The sequence below is a fragment of the Cyanistes caeruleus genome, chromosome 5, assembly GCF_971803275.1.
Source record: "Cyanistes caeruleus chromosome 5, bCyaCae1.hap1.1, whole genome shotgun sequence".
NCBI lineage: Eukaryota > Metazoa > Chordata > Aves > Passeriformes > Paridae > Cyanistes > Cyanistes caeruleus.
This window is the reverse complement of record NC_141705.1, coordinates 38,834,763-38,848,379: the sequence shown is the minus strand read 5'-3', so window position 1 is coordinate 38,848,379 and position 13,617 is coordinate 38,834,763. Positions and strand designations below refer to the sequence as shown.

Genomic DNA, 13,617 nt, shown 5'->3' with positions numbered 1-13,617 from the left:
TAAATATTGCTAACCTTCAGTGAAAATCTTTAGTGGAAAAGCCTATAAATAAACAGAAACAGAGGAGCATCTGTTCCTTGATACTCCATGAAGCAGCTGATAAAAATAAAATCTGTGTGATAACAGTAGCCAATACAGGATGAAAAAGTACCTGACAATGGAACACCTCCTGAATAGAGAAGTTTAGGAGCCAAGGAGCTCATCTGACTTGAAAATTGAAGAATTGTCTGAAATAGATGTTGCCATGGAGACAGATAGGATTAGCAGCCTGAGACTGATTTCATTGGTCTGCTGCTAGCACAAGTTGCTTGTTTGAGTAGCATTAATATGTTGTCTCACGCTGCTTTATATGCTGAGACCATCTGGCATTAGTGGTATTTAAAGGTGCAGTTCTGTTATGGAAGGAGTTGGCCAACATGGTTTGATTTATGTTAGTAAGACAAGCTACAAGAGTTACGGGGTCTTTCAAAAGCTGTCTTGTGCATAAAAATATCCTGAAAAATCACAGCTCGTACAGAGATGAAGTGGGGCTTTGGGGGCCAGCACAAGGAATTTCAGAAGTTTGCTTTATACTCAGTCAGCGCATATTTGAAATATTCTCTGCACAAAAACACTCTTTTGCATGTTTCTTCAGGTGTGAATGTGAAGGCAGCCACATTTTTTCAAAAATAAGCCTTTTCACTGCAAAGCTGCTTGGGAACTACAGCTCCACCACCTCAAACCAACACAAGATCATATTGTATATTAAGGAAAAGTATGTTGTAACATTGCAGTGTTAAATGAAGAAATTAAGGTCTAACCAAACAGAGTCCCTTTAGGGGACCTCTTACTTCAGAGTCCATGATTTGAAGAAAAAATATTTTCTTTTAGTTTGACTGTATACCTTCAAAAATGTATTTTTTTAAGGAAAGGATTTGATAAGAAAGGGAGACTAAGATAAACCTTATCTTTGATCTATTTATATCAGTGAGTCTTCATCTGCTTTCCTTAATACCACTCTGGAGTGGGAGTTATCTTCCAAAGGAGCTTATGTGTAAGTGCTGACATGCCTCAGATGCTTATGAATTTTCACTGTTTTGTTATTTGGTAATTATTACCATGATACTTAATTATTCTCAGGACTTTTTCCCCAGCCAGAGATGAATGGTTAAAGAGAGACCAGAATAAGAGCCAGAAAAATAAGAACCAGAAAATATTCCTGTCTGAGTTTGAGTTCCAGTGTGGAGGTTTTTTGTAAGCTGGGCATGGTGAGGAAAGTGGCTAGAAGGAAAACTAGCTGGAGGCTTCATTCTCCTGGATAGACTTAAAACTGGATGGAATTTGAAGTTGACTCTTGATAATTATCCATAAGCTTGATAGGCATTTTCACATTCTCAGTTTACCGATGTTGTGAAACTACTGAAGGAAAGCATTTCTGAGTGCTCTGCAGCAGTGCAACACTTGTCCTCAGGTATTGATGTGATTGATATTTCTTGGATATTGGTGTGAAGTGTAGAGTGCAATAATAAAATGAAACAAGGGCATGGGATCTGTTCCACAAATCTTTAGGTTTTAAGCCTTTACTCTGGAGCTCTGACTTTGGTGCCAAAACAAATTCTTCATAAAATTTTGCTTCAAGTGCAGGACCCAAGAAATACATAGCTGTGGATGTCCTCACTCCTTCAAATAGCTTTAGAATGATTATGTTTGATGCTTAATGTTTTTACAGCTTAGTTCTGTTTTAACAAAATGAATATAAGGCACAGGAAGAAAGCCAGAGAATCGTATTCCCAGCCTGCTCCCAACCCCAATTCCTAGTTTGTAAGTCAGTTTGCTCCCTGTTTTGTTTGCTTGTTTTTAAGGCTGTCATTCAGTCCTTTCTGAAACAAAGCTTGGGTGCAGTTTTGGGTGTCAGTTCACCTCAAGAGCCACCTCATAATGATGCAGATGTTGCTGCCACAGAATTGTTCACTGCTGTTATCCATGAGCAGTCTTCCAGCATTACCTTGTCATCTCTTGTAGCCTCTCATGCATCTTCCTACTCTCACAACACATCCAGGGTATGGCACGCAGTGTGCAGAAGTATTAAAATCAGCCTGAGAGGTGTGATGCTACCCCTGCATGACTGTGGGCCCTTTGGCCTAGATAAACCCACAAGTTAGTACTTCTTAAAGACCCTGTGGGGCCAGGAGGAGCCTTCTCCAAACGTGGGGGAGGATCAGGAGGGACTGGCCCTGAGGAGCTGGGCTGTAAACCACCTACACTGCTTGGTGGTGGAGTCTTCTGCATGCTTGTCGCTTTTCAGTTTTATTATTTGTGCTTAAAAGCTTCATTTCTGATGTTGGCCAGATGCTACTTAATTCCTTCACATTATTTCATTTGTTTCAGTTCCCCAGATACTGACATTTGACATAGCAGTATTTATAGTCTAGGAATGAACTTTTGTTTTTTCTCCATTCCATTAATTTCCAGGGATAGAATGCTGCTTCCATTCTTGCTGCATTTTCATAGCAATTGAATGAGCTGACTGCAGCTGATGAAGCTATTCACTGGTTGTTTCATATTTTGTAGTATGAGAAAAGATGACAGAATAGGGAAATAGCAGCATCTGAAATAGCACCAGCTGTGCTACAGTTGTGCTACATGACATTCTGCTGAGTTGCAAAGTCTGGTGACTTGACTGAAATTGATATAGTTGCAACAAGGTTTTCTTGTCTGGAGTGTCCGACATAATTCTTTAAATTTACTGTTAATGTGAAATGGAATGAACACAGATGAATGTATTGTAAGTTTTGTGATATATTTTACCAGTAATCCTGGAAACTAATGATATGGAAATGTGCTTTAGAAATGACCAGCCATAAGTAGCTAATGACACATTGTTCTTAAAGTACCACTGCATCTTTTTTCTTCCTTTCTTTTTGCTGTTATTTACCCTTTTATTTTTTTAGTCATTGCAGTTGTCTTTTAAAAGCAGTCTCTCAAAATACAGCAAGGGTGAAATAGAGGAGAGGAAGCAGAAAAGACTAAAAAAGCATGGCTTTGCTACATGGCTTTTTCTTCCAGGAAATCAGATTCTGTAGACTTTCTGTTTTCTGCTGTCTTAAAGGCTTCATTATAGGGTGTATCAAGATTGTACTGTCTAGAAGGAAGCTGTAATTTTAATGTACAACAAGAACATGGCACATTAGTCAGCAATCTGTTTATAAGATTGTGGTTTAGAGCAGAAACCCTTTCTGTAGGAGATTCTCCAGCAGAATCTCTGGAAAATTGAAGCAGCTGTGGCTGTACATTAAAAAGGCCAGGGAGAAACCACAGATAGAGATCCTTCTCTGTTATTTATAGCTCCATCATTAAATGTCCCTTTCAAAGCTTTGAACAGAGATAGAAATCACATTCACATTTAGATACATAAAAGGAATACTCAAATGATGACATCAGTGGTTCAGCAGATGGCGAGATGATTGCTGCAGTCCCTTATGAACTGGGATCGTCATTGCAGTTATTGTCCAAATGGAAACCTCTGAGCAAAAGAGCATGGGATTACAAGAGATAGTAAAGTGTACAGGGTCCAACCTAGTGTCTAAGAATGGAAACAAGCAAAAAAAATATTGTAATAATTTTACCATTAATGCTTTTACAAAAAGCAGGATTGTGGATCAAAGTCTTCCCTGCAATTGCTTTAGGTTAGACCTAGGTCCAATTCAGTTCAGACATCCTGCTTTTCTGTTACTTTCTCTTTGGTTACCTTTGTTACTCTTTGTTGTTTAAAAATACATTGACATTAATGCAGAATAATTTCTCTTTGTGTTTACTTGGCAAATTGGGTAGCCCTTGTTTAATTTTTGAAGCAGTTTATCAGACATGCATAAGAGCATTTCAAGAAAAGTGTGTCAAGAGTTGCTTCTTCCAGCTTTCCCATTAACTGGTTTGCAATGATGAATGCACATCTTCCAGGAAACCAGTCAAAATTAAATAGCATTGAAATCTATATGGGATTCAGTTCTGCATGCAGTGAAGTCAATTGAAGCTTTGCCAGTGAGATCAAGGGATCCAGAGATTGATATATTACTTAAACTATTAAGTATTATGAAAGCAGGACTCAAGGGTGGGCTATATGTGACTTCATAAACCATTAATAATAATATAACTTACTGTAAATTAAAATCATGTGATTGTGTGGACATAGTCATGTGTCTGTGAACATTTTGTATCAGAAATCTTCCAAAAGGTTCTCATAGAAGGGGAAAATCCAGTCTCTCAACTATTGGCTGTAGAGAATCTGTTTCTTGAATTCTGTAAGAGAAGTTTATCATTGTGGAAGTGGAGGTGCACCCACCTGTGGGGTAATTGCTGAGCTGATCCTTAAAGCTTCTGCAATATTCAGTAAGAAGAAGTAAAATTAAAAGACCAGAAAGACTTAACTCTGATCCTTATCTTAGGTAGGACTCTGCATTAAAACTGGTAAACTTTCCAGCCCTTCATATTCATGCTGCAATTACCTTTTCATCAAGCAGTGGTATGACAGTCTGAAATGAAACACAGCACCAATGGCTGGGAGATTTTGTCAATTCTTTTGTCTGACAAATGAATAAATCCCAGATCATCTGAATACAATATGCAAATACAAATTAGCACAGCATTATACCCGATCTTGTGTTGGAAGTTGTTTTGTATTGTGAAGTGTACACAGTAAAAGGTTGAATAGTGGATACAGTGAAGCCCATGCTTTTCCCATTTCTAGTCATGCACAGACAATTGTGAACAGTGACATACACAATAAACTGGGACATTTTGCTTTTTACTGATGTTAGTAGCAGAGCTTTAATGATCTTCAGCATGTGTAAGATTGATACTCTGATTTTCTTTCTTGTTTGCTTGGCTATCCCTGGTAGCAATGAAAATTTCAGACTACTTCAAAGACAAGCCTTTTTGATAAGCTCTTGGGGAGATCAAAAAACTCCCAACAACTGAAAAACAAACACCAAAATCAAATGAGAAACTCTTTCCAAACGGCTTTTGATTTTTACACCTTTGAAAAGCGAAAATGTATTTTTGCAATTTCTTTGGATATTGTTCTGTGAAAAATTACCGAAACAGAAAAGAGGGAAAATATCCATCTAAAAAAATGACAGTCTTGGTGATTTTTTTTAAAAAAAAATTCCTTGGACTTATGAATTGTCAAAAACCGAAAGTCTGCTACCTTGTGTTTGTATTCCTTGATTTCCTGGTTCAGTCGATGCTGTGGAGTGGTCTTTCCTGCAATGGTCATAATTCTTCAGTGGCAACGTTTCACTTGAACAAAGATTTTTTTATATTCCCTGACATCATTTGATTGAATAGGTTTTAATAAAAATAAATAAGCTCATAAAATTACCCAGTTATGAATCAATTTGAAACATGAAGATATAGTTAAAATTCATGTCTCAGTTTGCCGTTCTTGGTGCATTGAAATTCACCAATTGTTTACCAAGTCTTTTTTCAGGTGATTTCCTGGCATAAATTGACCCATTTTTCAAAAGTTGAAGCTTTATTACTTGTTATAGAAAAAGATCTTTTGAACTTTTTATCAACTCTGTAAAAAAGTTACAATGGACTCAGGGAAGGTTTCTCAGGCCAGCCTGTTTGCTTGAATTGCAAGAGTGAGGTCAGTATCTGTAACACTGTGGACACAGTGATCCTGTCTCACCAGAGGATCAAGGCAAACCAGAATACCATTGGTAGGTGGCCAAATGAAAGATACCCCAGAAAACAGTGTTTCAAATGTTCACATTAGCCTCAAAAGCTTCAAAGATCTGCTACACTTAAACTATGTTCAAGTCAAGAGCTTGCTTTGTCTGCAATTCAGTAATTTCAAAGGGGAAAAACATAAATAACTTTGAAAAGGAAGTGGTCTTAGAGAATGGGAACAAAAATACCAAAGGTAACTTTCTAAAACTTTCTCATGTATTGAAGGGGTAAGAGCAGATAGGTTAGAGGGATATGGTGCATCTTGAATAACTGTTTCATTTAGTTCTCTGCAAATAGAGAAAAGACATGAAAGAATCTAGCTAATGTTAAAGTCTGTGAAAGTTCTTTAGATAAAAAGAAACAGAATTCTCCCAAGAGTGCTGATGTGTTGCTATGTGAACAATTATAGTGTGGTAGCAGAAAATGTTTACTGAGTGCCCACTATTCTAGGAAGGATTTTCTGTAGGCTATATCAAAAGAGAAAGAAGTGTTTTGATGCCAGCTAAAAAGATCTGTCTGTTTTGAGATCTTTTCAGTTGTATTTACCCTGAAGAATCGTGGCAAGCCTATTTGCCAAGACTCAAATAGACTCTGAAATCATGCAAGAGTTAAGAAGACGTTCAAGGAAAGTTTTTTACTTTTAAATTATTTATATATGGGTAATTATATGTGTGGAGGACAAATTTATTCAGAAGATAGAGGCACAAACCCATCCCTTCGTAGAGTATCCAGTAAATAACTAAAACTGCAGTTGTACCAGAAAGTATACTTTGTTTAGTCAAGTGGCTGAATCCAGTGGTTGAGAGGAAAATGTGTTACCAGAGGTTTTCCTCTCTGCTAAAAGAGCCTGAGGGTGTTGCAACTGGAATTTTTTGGTGCTTATTTGTAGTGCTATCCTGTGCTTAAACCTGCATCTTCATCACTATTGTCACCCACTTAAGTAGGTTAAACTTGTCCTCGCTGCTTTCACACCTCCACTGACAAGATTTTCTGGTGCAGTGGGGCTGTTCAAATGGAAAGCTAAAGAAAGGAATGGGATAAACAACCCACTCACTAAAGGAAACATCACAGAATTTTTAATGGGGACAGAAATGAATTTATTATATTTCCTAATAATCTGGAGGTTGACACCCTCAGAGGGAAATGATCTTCAACAGTGTGAGACATTTTTTCCCAATGGGATTGGAGGTATGGTAATATCAGATTTTCTGTGAAAAGAGGCAATTAAAGAAATATACTTTGTGGAAAGGACGATGACATTATTGTTATTAGGTTTTCCTTGATACTTTTGTGTCAAATAGTGTCTCTAGCTGATATCACAAAGATGAAGTTGATTGTTCTCATTTTTTTCATGCAATGTGTTAATGAACTTCTTAAAATGGGTAGTTTTTCACATTTCCCTAACAAAATAAATTTTGAAGTATTCAAATTGAATATAATTATTATGATTTCTTTAAAAAACCCTGTTTTCTTTCTTCAAGGAACACTTTGGTAATTAGTATAAAACTAAATCATAATTTTTAAAGTTCTCTGTTCCATACTTTTTTACATAGTTTTTATGGTTTTTTGTTTCTTATTTATTTTTTTTTTAATCACAACTTCTGAGGGAAATTCCTGACCTTTTCATTTTTCCCATGGAAATGCTGAACTGTTTGACATGTCAACTCATAAAGTTGTCATAATGTCGTTATTATGGTTTCAGACCCGTGTCTCTGTGAAATTTCCTCAGGAACCATGAATCATAAGCAATGATTGTAGACAGACTCTGGAATTACATTGAACTGATAAGTAAAGTGCAAACAATGAATTAAGAAGTGTTCTTAGTTAATTATCAAGTGTTAACAATTTTTAGAATTGTCAGAAGAGAAAGAACTGGGGAAAACTCTTCATAATTCTAGTAAAAGTAAAATCACAGTATATGCAATTTTTGTATTTATTTGACTTTTGAGAATAATCTGTAGTTGAAATGTAATTTTGGTCCATGTCATGCACCAAAACATCACTGTTAAGGATATTTTTTACTTAATTCAAGTTTATTTCACGTACAAGAAAGATGAATGCTTTGTTCCTGGATAGTAAAGTCGGTGCAACAGTGGAAGCAATGAGCTGGCTTTTCTATGAACAGTTATGCAGTGCACTGCTTTTCACTAATCTAAGCAAAAGTAGAAATGAGATATTTTCCAGAGGTAGGAATACTGTGATGATGGATATAAGGGAAAAATGTAAGAGAGGAAGGTTAAAAAATGGCTCAGAGGAAGCACTAAGTCTTGAAGCACTGAGACTGTAGAGGCAGCAGCAAAATAATGCCACCTTTTGACACATAAACTGGGACAATGCATATCCCAGCACTGTTCCAATGCTTGTGAGATTCCATCAGTTCCAAGTGCTTGAATAAACAACCCCAGTGTTATGGTCCTCTAGGAGGCCAAGCACTGGTTTTACTTTAGAGCTTGTCAAGGCCATAAAGAATATAAATGCAAATACATTAATTTGGCAGTAACCCAGGGCACATAGCTGCTGCTGCTGCCTTGGGTGTCCAAAGGTATCCAGTGAATTGGTGCTATTACTGTGCCAAACTGAATATTTTTCAGGATAGATGGACAGAAAGCAAAGGGTAAGGATTAAGCAGTGGTGAGGTCACATATGGAAACCACTATTCAGTATGGAATACATCAGAGAGAAAGTAATTAACTGTTTAAACTTAGTAGTGAGGAGATGGTTTACAAGAAAAAGGTGAAGACATGAAGTAAGAAAACAGTCATAAAAAACCCCAACAAAAAACCAAACAAAACTGACAGGAAAATATCTAGTAGGATTGAAGCTAGAAAGTTAAATTAAGAAAAAAATATGAACAAATCCCCACAGTGTTCATTCTCTGCTTGTTCATAGTCATGTGCTAGGTGGTGTTGTCTGTGTCACGAGAAATCAATGAAGATGTCCCCCTTCCCTCCCTTTTGTCCTTCTTATTGCCAGCATGGTAACTCTTTGCAATTTTAGACAATGTGAAAGCAACAGGATGCTATGGGTGATTGGTCTGGGCTCTTGGTCTCGCAGGATGAATGATGATGAAAAGCTGGTTGTTACCATATAGCAAGGCCATGGAGACATTAACTTGGTGGACATTAATCTCCAGAACCATGCAGCACTGAGGCACTGCTTGTCTGAGGGCTGTGGTCTGGGTGGCTCCACATCTGGCACCTCTGTTTCCCAGGCTTCAGGGAAGAGCACTGTTTGAGCTCAGGCTGCCAGGTTTACACCTTTTGTCTGTTGTCCTCTCTCTTTCTGGGTCCCTTGTAATGAAAATTCCTTCTCCCTCACCTTTTACTTTAGAGGACCTCCAATTTCTTCAAGGTATTTCTCTGCTGTTCTCAAAAACATTACCTTGAATCATGGAATAGCCTTCTGGGCAAGTGACTGAATTTCAAAGTGCTGCTTTCCAGTCACTGCAATGCTGTGAGACTGCTGCCTTTGTTCACTTACAAGCCTTGCAGCAGAGCTGAATTTGTTCTTTTCAGAGGCTGACATGGTATATTATTTCATATTTCATCTTATTGTCTGCTTAGAGTAGCTTACATTGGTCTTCTATTCTTCTCTATAATTGCCTTTATTGTTTGACCTCTTACAGCAGCTTAGCTCTTAACTCGCCCTAAAATCCACAATAACTTCTGAAATATTTTGATTTGGTGGAAAAACTCAAGAGTGATTATCTTCTGTATTGTATTTTAACCTCAGGAAATCCTGGCCTCCTGTTCCCCAGAATGAAGGACATGTAAGTGCTGCAGGAGCATAGCATCATTTGTTATTTCCACAGTGATTTCCAGAGGAAATCTTAGCATGTACTAAGCATTTTCTTCATTTTTTTCAATGAACTTGTCTTCTAAGTAAGTAGTTTTAATAAGCCTCTCTGTCTTCCATTTCTAACATTCTGTAAATGGAAAGATAAATTAAAAATGCACAAGTGTTTCTGAATGAAGATAAGTGCTTGGAAGTCCTTGGGAAAAAGTCACTTTATCTTAATGTTATATCTTATGTATAGAGTATAGGTTTATGAAAATAGTTACAATGACATAGCCTTAAAAAAATTATAGGAGAAAAAGTGTGCTTTTCTATCCCCTCTTCAAGCCTGTATGATGAGAAATGAAGTTTTTGTACACTGGGATGTAAAGTAGGATTTATAGCTCTGCTATGTAAACACTGATTGGATGCTTTTGGCTTGCTTCATTGCTTTTTGGATAATTTTTGCAATGTACAGATCCAGTGGAGAGACTTGAACTTAAAAAGAAGTGGGGTTTAACTTGGTCTGCTACCCAGGATTCTGCTTCCAGAATAGTTCTTTGAAATTACCTACATCAAATTTTCTGTAAGAAAAAAGTAGCACTATGAATTTGTACCAGCAAAATGTGTTGGGTTCAGTGCCCATTATCTCCAGGCAGAGAATATTGATGCCAACGTAAAATTTCAATTTCCTGTATTTGACAGAAAAAATACATCTAACAGAAAATGTGTTCTGAGGGGCATCTGCCATGTCTCTTTAGACCTCTGAAATGCAGTGTCACTGAAAGCAGTGTATCTTCATGGAATGCACATGTGTTTTAGGTGGTGCTCATCAGAACAGTTAGGGGGTTGCTTTAGTGGTTTGCTGCCACCCATACTTGGCTGTTCCCATCTGTTTACATCTGTTATTCCTTTATAACTAATCACAATCAAATCTAGGGGTGATAAAGCAATCCTGTAACACAGAACTGAACAGTTAAACCCACCAAACCAAACAATAACAAAAGGTCCAGCAAAGAATAAAGACCAAAACTCCCTTTCTGTATGAAATAATATGGCTAGGACCACATGTAATGGAAAAAAAAAAAGAAACAGTGAAAACCAGAAAATGTTCCTTATCCAGATCTTAACACATGTTTCTTTCATATGTCCTTACCCATTTGAAGTGTGAGCTTTTGCACTTTGAAACATCTGGGTTTTAACCTTTGATTAAAATGTGGGTACTGAAGTTAGAATAAGTAGACAAATAAATAAATGATATTATGAATTGGTGTGGTGATCTTTATGCCAGCTCTTCAAACTTACTTCAGGCTACTTTTCTGCTCACTACCTGTAATATATTTAAATGCAGTATTGTACTGTTGTCTGATCACTTCAGACAATAATCCTTCTTCAACTGGTAGGAAATTTGGCACAGGATTTGGAGTAATGTGGTTTGTCATTGTTTTGTCAAACCTCAGAAGTGCTAAAATATTTCTGTATTCTGTAGAAATTTGGGTTTTCTTTATGAATTAATGTTTCTAGCCCTTCACAAAAGCCAGGAGTGTGTTTTGAGTTTGCACTCTCAAAGAGGAACCATAGCACTCTAATCTCCATGTCATAAAGGTAGAACAAAGGTGTGAATCTGAACTATCACAATACATTTGAATATGAGCATTTACTCTCTTACTTATGAATTTAAAGGCCAGATTCACTTTAAAAATAAAAGTATTGTGTCATGGACCATTGCCTTTGACAGGTACTTGGATGCTGTCTCTCCAGGATGCTTGCAGTTTTTTGCATCATTCACCAGTGGGAAAAAACCACCCACAAATAACTTTGTTTAGTTCTACTTTAGAGCAAAATCTTCTGGCAGAAGGAGAAGACAAAATTTCCATGCAGATATTGTCAGCTTCTCTGTCTTCCTCACTCAACTGGTTAAAAAACAGCTGTCTTTCACTCTTGTATGTTGATTTAGAACATTCATGGGATTTAAATGAGCCTACACAGGAAGGGCACAAAAGGGGCTTCTCTAGTTTTTTGTAATTTACCTGAAAAATAATATATTCACCAATTGTGACATCGTTTTCACAAAACTTGTATTTTCCTTTGTGGTTGTATTTGTGTGACTGTAATCCAAATTCACCAAACCTAAAATAAAACCATAAGATAGGACATTTCCTTCCTTCATGTAAATAGAAACGTGTAGCTCTAAAGCCAAATGATAAGCAAATTGCAGCTGAACATCACACATCATCCTGCTTTCCCTCATGTGCATCGATGTGATACCAAAATTACATCTGTTAGGATATTTCTGTAATGAAAATCCATGAAGAAAAAGCTCTGTAGTACAGCTGCCCAGACTTTCAAAAATATCATAAGGCTCTTAATTTTATTTTTTTTTTAGTGGAACCATATTAGAATATACTCAAGAAAAATTTCAGTGTAATGAGAAGTGAATGTTCTGTATTTTTTTCTCTGCCATTATTCACTTGCTTTTATACTAACTGCTCAGTGAAGTGATTTCATTTTGCTCAGTCTTGCTTTTCTTACACCATCCTGTCTGTTTCTTCATTTTGAACTTTTCCATAAAAAATAAAAAAAATGCACTCATATTCAGTTTTCTATTTGAGCTGAATATTGCTTATTCTGCCTGTTTTGGGGGTTTCTTTGAGTCCAAAGGCTTGGAGTATAATTTAGGATCGGTAGTTGATTTTGTTGCTGTTGAAACATTAACAAAGTATTAGTAGATGTTAAAACCTCAGTATAAGGTTAGTTAAAATATTAATTTGTAGTTCTGATCTATTAATGATCCCTTCTGCTGTCCACTGAGCAAATTTTCAAACCACCTTTCTTGCACTCACTCTTGTGACATCTTAGGTAGCAAACAAACTCCCCACAGCAGTGTCAGAGGCCATGCTTGATATCCTTCCTCAGCTCTCTCTTTAATACGTGCTTTTCTCACAGCAGTTCTTAAAGGTAAGGGAGGAAAAGGGATTAATGGTGTCTGTGGTAAGATCATGGCCTGCCCTGTCCTTGCCATACGGCTCAGTTTCCTCTTTTTTTAATTTTTTTTTTGCTTGCATAGCAGACGCTTTGAGAGCAGGTCCAGTCTTTGTTCAACGATGGCACAGTGGTGTCTGTCCTTCCCTGGAGGCTGCTGCAGCCTTTGGGACAATGGTATTAATGCCTGTTTGGGAAGTCTTGCACTGCTGGAGTGGCAGCTTCGAGTAAACCATGGTTAAAGTCCCAGATGGGCTTTCTGCACTGTGACTATCCCTTTATCAAGCTTCTGTGCATGTTGGTAAGGAGCTCTCACTGATGTGCTGGTTTGTTTGCTGTGGGTTTTTGGGGAGCTTCTTTTTTTGTTTATTTTAATATCCATTGCTTAGTGATCAGTATAGTAAAGTGGTTTCTTTTGTATTTCTTTATCAGACTCAAGCCATTTTCCATTAACAAGCAGTCTTAAAATAGGAACCTTTCTTTTTCAGGGGAAAGCCATCATGATTGGACTATTTCTGCCTATTTGAAAAAGGTGTAGGGCAAAGCAAAGGATGAGATGCTCACAGCAGGCGTGTATAATGCCCAGGTCAGAATGCCTGATAAAGTCTGGCTTCCTACATTACTGTGTTATATTTTAGCTTGGTTGTTTGTAAGATATTCAGCCATGAAAGAACAACATTTTGATGGAAGCCTTGAAGCTGTTCCTAGCCAGGAAACTAACAGTTCCTGAAATTATCTCTTGGATTTTTTTACTTAGGTTTACTTAGGTTTGCCCTCATATCCTGCTTCCTTTGACATGTTGATTATTTAAATCTAAGGGGACCTTCTAAAGAGTGTAAGATGTGATAACAGCATTGTTCCCAGTGTGAAATCTTTTAGGAGCAGACCTTGGTTTTGAGTTTGCCACTTTCATGGGGTTGCACTGCTAGACTGCCAGGTCCAGTGGGGGACAAAAAGCTTGCCCTGGGATCCTGGAATGCATGTGGCCCCAGCATAGCCTTAGTGCTAAGTGCTGCTTTGGTTTCCCTCTGTAAGAAAAGGGTAATTCTCTGACAGGGGAGAGTTTGAAATAGTTGTCTTTGCATAGCAATAGTGTGATACAGATGTGATTTTACCTCTGTCTTCCTTTTTAAGCAAAATCAGGCTGTTAGT

General features: G+C 37.3%; 1 protein-coding gene across 1 annotated transcript in view; it reads left to right on the top strand.

The window, feature by feature from the left end:
- Positions 1 to 13,617, top strand: part of CPE (carboxypeptidase E) — a 55,649-nt gene that overhangs the window by 10,665 nt on the left and 31,367 nt on the right. The window lies entirely within an intron of this gene.